The sequence below is a fragment of the Mustela putorius genome, unplaced genomic scaffold, assembly GCF_011764305.1.
Source record: "Mustela putorius furo isolate JIRA1106 unplaced genomic scaffold, ASM1176430v1.1 tig00003974_pilon_pilon_pilon, whole genome shotgun sequence".
Lineage (NCBI taxonomy): Eukaryota > Metazoa > Chordata > Mammalia > Carnivora > Mustelidae > Mustela > Mustela putorius.
In genome coordinates, this window is record NW_025422117.1 from 10,712,986 (window position 1) to 10,722,099 (window position 9,114).

A 9,114-nucleotide genomic window follows, 5' to 3' on the forward strand; every position below is an offset into this window, starting at 1 on the left:
CTGTCATGGCAAGTTAGGAAGATTCTATATTTTCTTTTAGCCTACTAAATGTAGCTTTCTTTCCTTTTTTTTTTTTTAAGAATTATTTTAGAGAGAGAGAAAGAGTGCAAGTGGGAGGGCATAGGGAGAGAGAGAGAATTCCAAGCAGACTCCACATACAGTGCAGAGCCTAACACCGGGCTCCATCACAGGACCCTGAGATCATGACCTGAACCGAAACCAAGAGTCAGTTACCCGGCCAACTGAGCCACCCAGTGGTCCCAATCTAACTTTATTTTCATCATAAATAATTTACTTCCAATACTAAATTACTAATATTTATTTCTTAAATATTATTTGATGAATGTTAATGAACATGTGACACTTTATTTGATGAAGATGATTTGGAACTTCTGTAGTACTTTCTCCAAAGAATTGATAGTGAAATTTAGTAAAGTCTTAATGGTGAGTAACTAATTCATCTTGATCCTTTTGGAAGAAAAGAAGTAAAAAAATAAAACTTTCAAAAGGCATTATTATTTCCAGAGGACTTTCATTTAAAGATTACATATTTTTTTCTTTTCCTACTAAACTTTCCCCCATCATTTCCAAAAAAGAGAATTGAAGTTTATAAAATGCAAATTGATCTATTACTCTCATAACCTTTTTTAAATCTTCTTGTCTCCTTCCTGAACCTTTGGGAGATTGGCATTTGAGATTAATTTTTCCCAGCATATGTAAAGAAATCTTCCAAAAGATGTTGAAAATACAGGATACTTTATATTGTGAAGCAGCGATCTGCAACTGTTCCTCTTCCTCTTCGTCTCTCCTCTTCCTCTTCCTCCTTTTAGGACTACTTTTGGGATTGAGCTGACTCCACAGTTAGATCAGGGCCTCTTCTTGAAAAATTGCTGTTCCCTCAATTCATTCAGTTACCCAATTAACAAAAGTTTGTTTTTGCTTTTTGTTTGTGTGTTGGGCCACATTATTCATGAGGCATTATTTTAGGGACTACCATTATATGAGTGAAGACAATGTTCAAATTCCTAACCTTCATGAAATTAATCTTCAAGCTGATTAAAAAGTAATAAATTTGCTTTAATATAACACGATTTCAGAGTGTTATACAAAGGTAATAAAATTGAAGCAGAGGATAGAATATGATATAGGTGAGGGGCGACTGTACTCAAGAGTGGTCTATTTCAGCCCAAATGCTCAGAGGTCTCTTGGTGAAAGTGGTGTTTGTGCACAAACCTGAAAGATGAAGAGAAGGAACCAATGTGGTCAACAGTGTATGAAGAGGATTTTAGACAATATCCTAAATTGGGAAAGTGGAAAAGCAAGAAGCCTATTATAGCTATTAGTAAGTGGGAGTGTGTACGCAGATGAGGTCAGAAAGAGGCAGGAGCCTACAGGCCATGGTGAGCAGTTGTACCAGCTAAGTTAAAAAAGTTAAAAGTAAGAGATCTTCTCCTTATAAAATGAATTAATGTGTACTAAAATTTTCACTACTGCATCAAAGCATGTCATGAAATGGAGATGGACATGGAGATGGACAGCTGATATCTCATGGATTCATTTTGATTATTAATCAAGTGGGAAGTAACAGAAAGATATGACCTATTTTCAGCAGCTGTGCTAGTCTGGTTAATGTGTAACTTAGTATTTCAGGATCAAGGTAAATATCCTTGAGCTATGGAAACTATTTGGCTGTCTTTAAGGGTGAACATCCAATTGGGGGTGCTGGGTGGCTCAGTGGTTTAAGCCTTTGCCTTCAGCTCAGGTCATGATCTCAGGGTCCTGGGATGGAGCCCCCACATTGGGCTCTCTGCTCAGCAGGGAGCCTGCTTCCCCCAATCCCCTCTGCCTGCCTCTCTGCCTGCTTGTGATCTCTGTCTGTCAAATAAATAAAAAAAAAATTAAAAAAAAAAGGAACATCCAAGGAACTAATACCCTCTAACTTCACAGGCATTATTTATAGGGGTATATGCCATATTCATCCATGGTCCTCTCTTTCTTATTCTTTGTAACAACTATTTTATTTACATTGTCTTTGGACTCCTACTCTACCTGCACCTTGCTTTATCACTGCAAATGACCATCTTTCAAATAATCAAGAAAAATACAGATCATCTGTCAGAGTTCTTTCAACTCCCTTTCCTCTGTGACATTAGAATCTATGCAATATTTATGTTCTTCCTTCTGGGATTAAAGCAAGAAATTTGCTTCCTTTACCTTTCTTTCCAGAAAAATCCCTTCATCTGCATTCTGAATACTATCTCATAGTGCCTATCAGAAAGTTCAATTCTTAGCTTAATTTTTTGCATAAATCATCAGTTTCCATCCTTCCCTCCTTCTCTCCTCCACGCCTTACATTCCTCCTCCCACTTTCCTTCCTTCCCCTTTCATCTTTGTTTTTTTTCTTTAAGGAGGCCAAATTTGCTTAATTTTTTTCCAGCATTAAACAAAATAAACAAATGGTTAAAAATGCTTCTAATTTATTGTTCTTCCCTCTAAACCTACTGATCTATTTGGTCTTTCCTTTTATTATAGAAAAATTTCCATATAGTAGTCTACTCTATCTGCCTTTATTTCTACAAATCTGAGTTGCCCTTCATCATAATATGAAGGTTCTGCTTTTATTCCATTTCTTAAACACATTAACTAAATTTATCATTTTTATATATTCTAACAGAAACCTTTACTACATTTTGCTAAATCCAGTGGCCTTCCTTGATTCTCATTCTTTTGACTTCTTAGAGTATGTGATATTGTTGACCATCTCTATTGGAAAATATTTTTTAACAGCTTTATTGAAGGGTAATTGACATACAAAGAGCTGTACATATTTAATGCATTCAGTTTGATGAGTTTGGACTGTGCAAACACCTGTGAAACCATCACCACAACTGAGGTAACAGATGTGACCAACACCTCCCAAAGTTTCCTGTGTCCCTTTTTGGCTTGTTTGTTTGTTTTGTCTTAAATACTTAACCTAAGATCCACCCACTTTATAAATTTTGAGGTGCACAATGCCATGCTTGTAACTAAAACACAATATTGTACAGCAGTTCTGTAGAACTTAAACTTGTCATTTATAAATGGAACTTTATACCCATTAAGTAGAAGAAGAGTAGACCCTAAACATAGTAGAACATAAATGTTTCACCTGTGAGCAAAGAAGGAAAACTATCCTTCACTTCTAGATAATCTCTTGTAGTTTCTTCCTGCCTTTTCTTAGTCTCTTTTGATAGTAATCTCTTCCTTGGCTCACACAGTAAGCATTTATGTTCTCCAGGGTCTTCTCTTCATTTTTTCATTTACCTTATGTGTGCTACATGGTAATCACAAAGCATGGCTCAAACTGATTTAATAAATATATCCTCCACTCATATCCTTCTTCAATTCATATTGTGATGATGATGACAAGAGTCATGTACCCCACAAAGGAGGAACCTCAGCATCTTCAACCTTCTTTCCCTCAACCCACATCTAATCAGAGACTAAATCCTTCAGATCAGTGCTTCTTTCTCTGTGGTAAAACACGTTTGAAGGTTTCTCTCTTTTCTATTGCTGCTCTAATTCCAATCTATTTTAATAATTACTTAATAAGCAATATTGCTTCTTGACTCTTTCTAAATGTAGACTTTACTCAATCTTAAATTCTTATAAAAATACTTCCACTGTCATTCTTACAACAAAACAAACAGTTTTAACTACCTCCAGCTTGCCTTGCCAAATCCTTACACAACAACCCTTCACAAATTCACTTCAGACCACAGCTAGAACTACACAGAGTTCACTGATCCACAAATACCTCACTTGCTTTCTTTGCTTAAGGTATTTCCTTGGTCAGGGATGTCCTTCAGTACCTTAACGATCTGGAGAAATCCTAGTTATCCTCATGGTATCACTCATCATCTCACACATTATCTTTTCTTCCAAGTCTTTTGTGAACATTCCCGGCCTACTTAGCTTTAAAGTATAATTAAACAAACAAACAAATATACAACATAAACTTTGGAGTGACTCAATTTGGATTGAACCATTAATTTTCAAGAATCATATTTCAATTTTTAAAGTTCTCTGAGCCTTAATTTCTTTTCTTCAAGCACCAAACTAATAATGTCAATATTATTGAGTTGTATTGATGACTAAATGAAAGATTCAGAGTGCTCTGGATGTTCTTGGTACATAGAAAATAGATAGTAAACAAATGATGCCTTTATTTGTAATGGTTTTCTTTATTATTACACTTTTAAATTTAATTATAGTTATATTTTTACATATTTACCACCTTCTTAATAGTATATTTTATTATCTTCTAATTCCTGGGTATAGTACTAGGCTGAGAACAAAGTAGATCCTTCCTATATTTCTGATGAACTCACAAATGAAGAAATTCCAAGGGATAATAGGGGAAGGGAGCCCTTTGCCTCTTATCAACAGTGATTATTTCCTATCTATTTAAAATTAGATCTAATTTCCAATGGTTTTTAATATTTATTATACGGATGTTTGTATTGATGCACAAATGAAAAACAGTCTTATTAAAAAAAAAAAGAAAACTAAAGTAACTATTATCTTGGCTACCTCCACCATGAACACAAAACAACAAGACAAACTACTTCAAGTAAAAGACGTTGTAGGTGCAGATCTCTGCAGAAGAAATAATATTATCAACTAGTCACTACCTTTACTCCAAATCCTGAGAAGAAACTTCCAGCATCCCCAGAGCCTGCCAAATGAGACCCAATAATATGACTACATAACCCTTGAGGATAGCACTTAATTCAGGGAAAAAGGTCTAAATGTGATCTACAATAATCTAGTTATGATTTTTTAGGGGCAATTTTGGACAATATTTATCTTGTACAACTTTCTAATTAGATAAATATGTGTGTGTTATGTATTCTGTGAAGAAAAAATAGGACATCCTATTTTTGTTCATTTTATTTTACTTGCAGGAAAGTTTTGCTCTAGGAAGTTTTGATTTGTGAGGGCAGATATTGAAGCACATAGAGGTCAAGAGAAATAAGGAAAAGAGAATCAATGAGATGTGGCAGATTCATGTTTTGCATTTATATTACTCATAAAGAAATGTTGTAGACTATGATAATATATTTAATAGGGAGGATCTTGAATTAATGTTCTGTTTTCTAAGGAAAAATTAAAAGGTTATTTTCTCCAAAACACAGAGAGAATGGATAATGTTAAATTACCAATTTAAAATTGAATTTTCATAAGCAAGAAGAGGTTATAGAAAAAAAGGAAGCTTAAAATATGTTTATATAGTTTCGAGTCTGTTTAAAAGGTCAAGACTAGACAACTAACTGAGGAAAATTTCCTCTGTGTGCTTTAGATAGCTCTTAAACAAAAAATGAACTTTTGCATTTTAGTTCCAAATTGTATCTAAAGCATACGATAGCCCATTTGGTAGACTTATCTTGATACTGTGTATCATAATGATGACTGAGACAAGGAATAAAATTGAATCTAAGGAGATAAGCTAGTATAAAAATGAAGCATTTACCTTTCTATCTAAACGCTGATCACAAAACTATTGTAAAGTTCATTGGAATTTCTTTCAAAGAAATATTCCTGTTATTTAAATAGACAAAATGTTAGATACATACATTTTAGCTTTTCTCTGAATCCCACTTCTAAAGTTCTAACACAAGACATATACAAAATGAAGAAAACGAGTAATTTGATGATGAATATAATAAAATCTATATGCTATATTGGGTTTTTAAGGTCTACATAGTACCTGCTGCCTGACTGAGAGATCATGTTAATTATACAATTGGTGACCATTTGTTTTTTGCTTTTTGTGTCAAAGCTGTGTAGGGGAGTGTGTGTGGGGGCATGTGCGTGAGGGTACACAATCAAGGGACAGAGGCAGAGACAGAGAGACAGAGACACATAACCTTCCTAGTACCCATCTGTCCAAAGAAAACAATGAGTCAGTTACAAGATAAGAATATTATTGATATATTTTAAAAGGTCTATTTATTTATTTTAGAGAGGGAGAAAGTTAGGGAGTGGGCATGAGCAGGGGTGAAGAGGGTGGGCAGAGGGAGGCAATCCTTAAGCAAACTTCCTACTGAGATCTTAGCCTAGTCTGAGACTGGATCTCACTATCCTGAGATCCTGACCTGAGCCAAAATCAAGAGTCAGAAGCTAAACCAATTGAGCCACCCAGGAACTCCTACTTTTCTGGTTTGAAAACAAATCTGAAATTGACAAGAGTATGAGGTATGATTCTTATGATGAAGATTTCTGAGATCAGAAGGGGAGGCAAAGACTATTAAAAGAGTTGGAGCAAACATATTGCTAATATGTTTCCTTTTTGCTTTCATTCCAAGAATGCAACAAACAGGGGCAGCAAAATGTACTTAGATTAATGAGGGAAATATTCTGTCAATTTGAAAATCTTCCAAGTAATGTTCCCAAAATGGATCTTTTCTTGCTAGTGTTTTAGTTATCTGAGCATAACCAATTCCAATTCTGAAGACTATGCATCTTGAGTCTCACAAGTTCTCTTGACTTTCACACCTAGTTGGCATATTGCCAATAGAAAATCTACAGCTGTTACTGACATTTATTTTAAGATGTTCCCTTGTCTGCTTGTACTTTTCTGCAGTCTGATGACTCAAACTTGAGGAAGATGGAAAGATCAAATTACCCTGCTTATTTTTGTCTGCCTGAAGTTTTGATAACCTAACATAACATTTCAAATTAAGATGATCATTTTTACAACTGGGAAAGGTGAGAAGAAAGAGAATAGGTCCCCAGGCACAAGTCTATCATAGCATGATAGCAAGTGTATTATTTTGAAATTGGCTAATTATTTGTCTGTCTCCCTCACTAAACTGTGAGCTCCTTTAGAAACTGTGTTTTGTTCATCTTTTATTGCCAGATTATTTAATATGTCTCACACATAGGAAGATACTTAATAGATGATTGTTGAAGAAACTGAACTAAAAGATCACAAAATCAAAGACAAGATAACTGTAGGTCACAGGGAAAATAAAGATGTTAATCTCAGTGTTGATATTTTTTCCTTTTCATTTCTGAAATGTTGCAGGTTATAGATGCTCCATTGGGAATTAAGATGTAAACTTAACTGAAGTATTAAAAATCATGTTTTAAATTATAATTTTAATATGTATTTTATTTTATTCTATTGTTTTATAGAAGTATATTCATTAATAATTACCCTCAGCAGGGAAACTGATTTCGTACAGTATAAAAGTTTCAATAATGGCACCTAGGTATCTATATCTATATATATACTTATAAAAATGTATAGTATCTAGTGTTTGAGATCTATGTCTATATATGCATTGTAACTTACAGATACATAGAGATTTAAATGTATGTATATATTTCTATATATTTAAGATTATAGATACATATCTATTTGTAGATTTAAGATTATAAATACAGATCTGAAACACATTGGTACACATACACAAATATTCAAGATGCAAATGTTAATTATATATCTTTGTTCTAGAAATAGAGCAATGCTATATTTTAGTACTGAAATGTTAGAGTGAACCAAGTTGACAGATGTCATTTCTTATAGGTTTATTGATTAAAAAAAAAAAGAAGAAAAATAGAAACCTTATTTAGATTTTAGTCAGAGTAGCTATGACATTGACTTCACAAATGCAGAGAACAGAAAGAGTGTGTGTGTGTGTGTGTGTGCACACATGTGTGCACACTCATGTGAGGGTAAGACTTATCCTTCAGAGTCCAGAAACATGTAATAGATCTAAAACATCACAGACCACTTGTGGTACCATGACTTTCTTTTATTCTGACCAGATCTTTTCTGAAGTAGTGGCTCCTTAATCAATCTTCCCCATTAACAAAGACTATGGTGTGTGTGTGTGTGTGTGTGTGTGTGTGTGTGTGTGTGCATGCTCACTAGAATGAGGATTTTGAATATTAGAAAGTAATTCTTTTTTTAAAGAATTATATTTTAGGGGGCACCTGGGTGGCTCAGTGGGTTAAAGTCTCTGCTTTTGGCTTGGGTCATGATCCCAGGGTCCTGGGATTGAGGCCCGCATCGGGATCTCAGGGAGCCTGCTTCCTCCTCTCTCTCCCTCTACCTGCCTCTCTGCCTACTTGTGATCTGTAGTTGTCAAATAAATTAGTAAGATCTTCAGAAAAAAGATAATTATATTTTAGCATTTTATTTAGTAGAAATAAGAAATTTGAGAAATGAAGTTTTGGGATTCTTACTGAAGAAGGTAATTTCTGCATTCTAATTTTTCCCTTGAACGTGGAATATTATCTATCCAGAAAATGATAGCTGATCACTTAACAAAACTAAAACCTATTTCTAATTTATGGACTGTAAGAATATCTAATTCTATCTCCTCTTCTCTGGATCCCTGTTATTTACATGGCTCAGGAAAAAAAAAAAAAGTATTTCTTCCTTTGTTGTGGAATAATTGCTGAAAAGCCTTTGCAGTTTTTTTATAGCACTACATGTTATGTTTTGTGGAATATAATGGGATTTTTTTTAAGGGTAATTTACTATTTGCCTCTATTGCTGCAACAAATAGTCACAAAACATTTTGCAGCATTCTGGCACCTGCACAAGGCTGTGACTTATGAATATGCTAATGAGACTGCACCAGAACTGGCAACAATTCAGGCCTCGCACACAATTACGGTTCTGGCAGCTCTTGGGGCTATGATACCAAGCCTGACAAGGAATATTTAGGTTAATTAATACAAGGTATAGCTTTTTACATTTGGAATATGTAGAACACTTTTAACATTACAACTATTTGAGAATGAAGATATTTTACTTACAGCAATGATTTCTCACTAACATTATTGGAACACTTGACAGATTTTAGCGGTTGCTTTGTACTACTTAATGCTGAAGTCCTCGAAAGGTTATTTTTCTACCAAGCTCGTTTTATAAATAATGCCTGTAATAATTTTATTCCCTGTTATAAAGCAACGTTGGATGCCCAAAGCTGTTTCCCCTAACATTTTCAGAAAGGATTCCTATTGTTTTACCTAATGTGTGGTAACATCACTTTCCAAAGCGGCAAGTGGTCAGCTTACAAAGCAGTAATTTCCTCCAATAACATAGCAAAGCCCTGG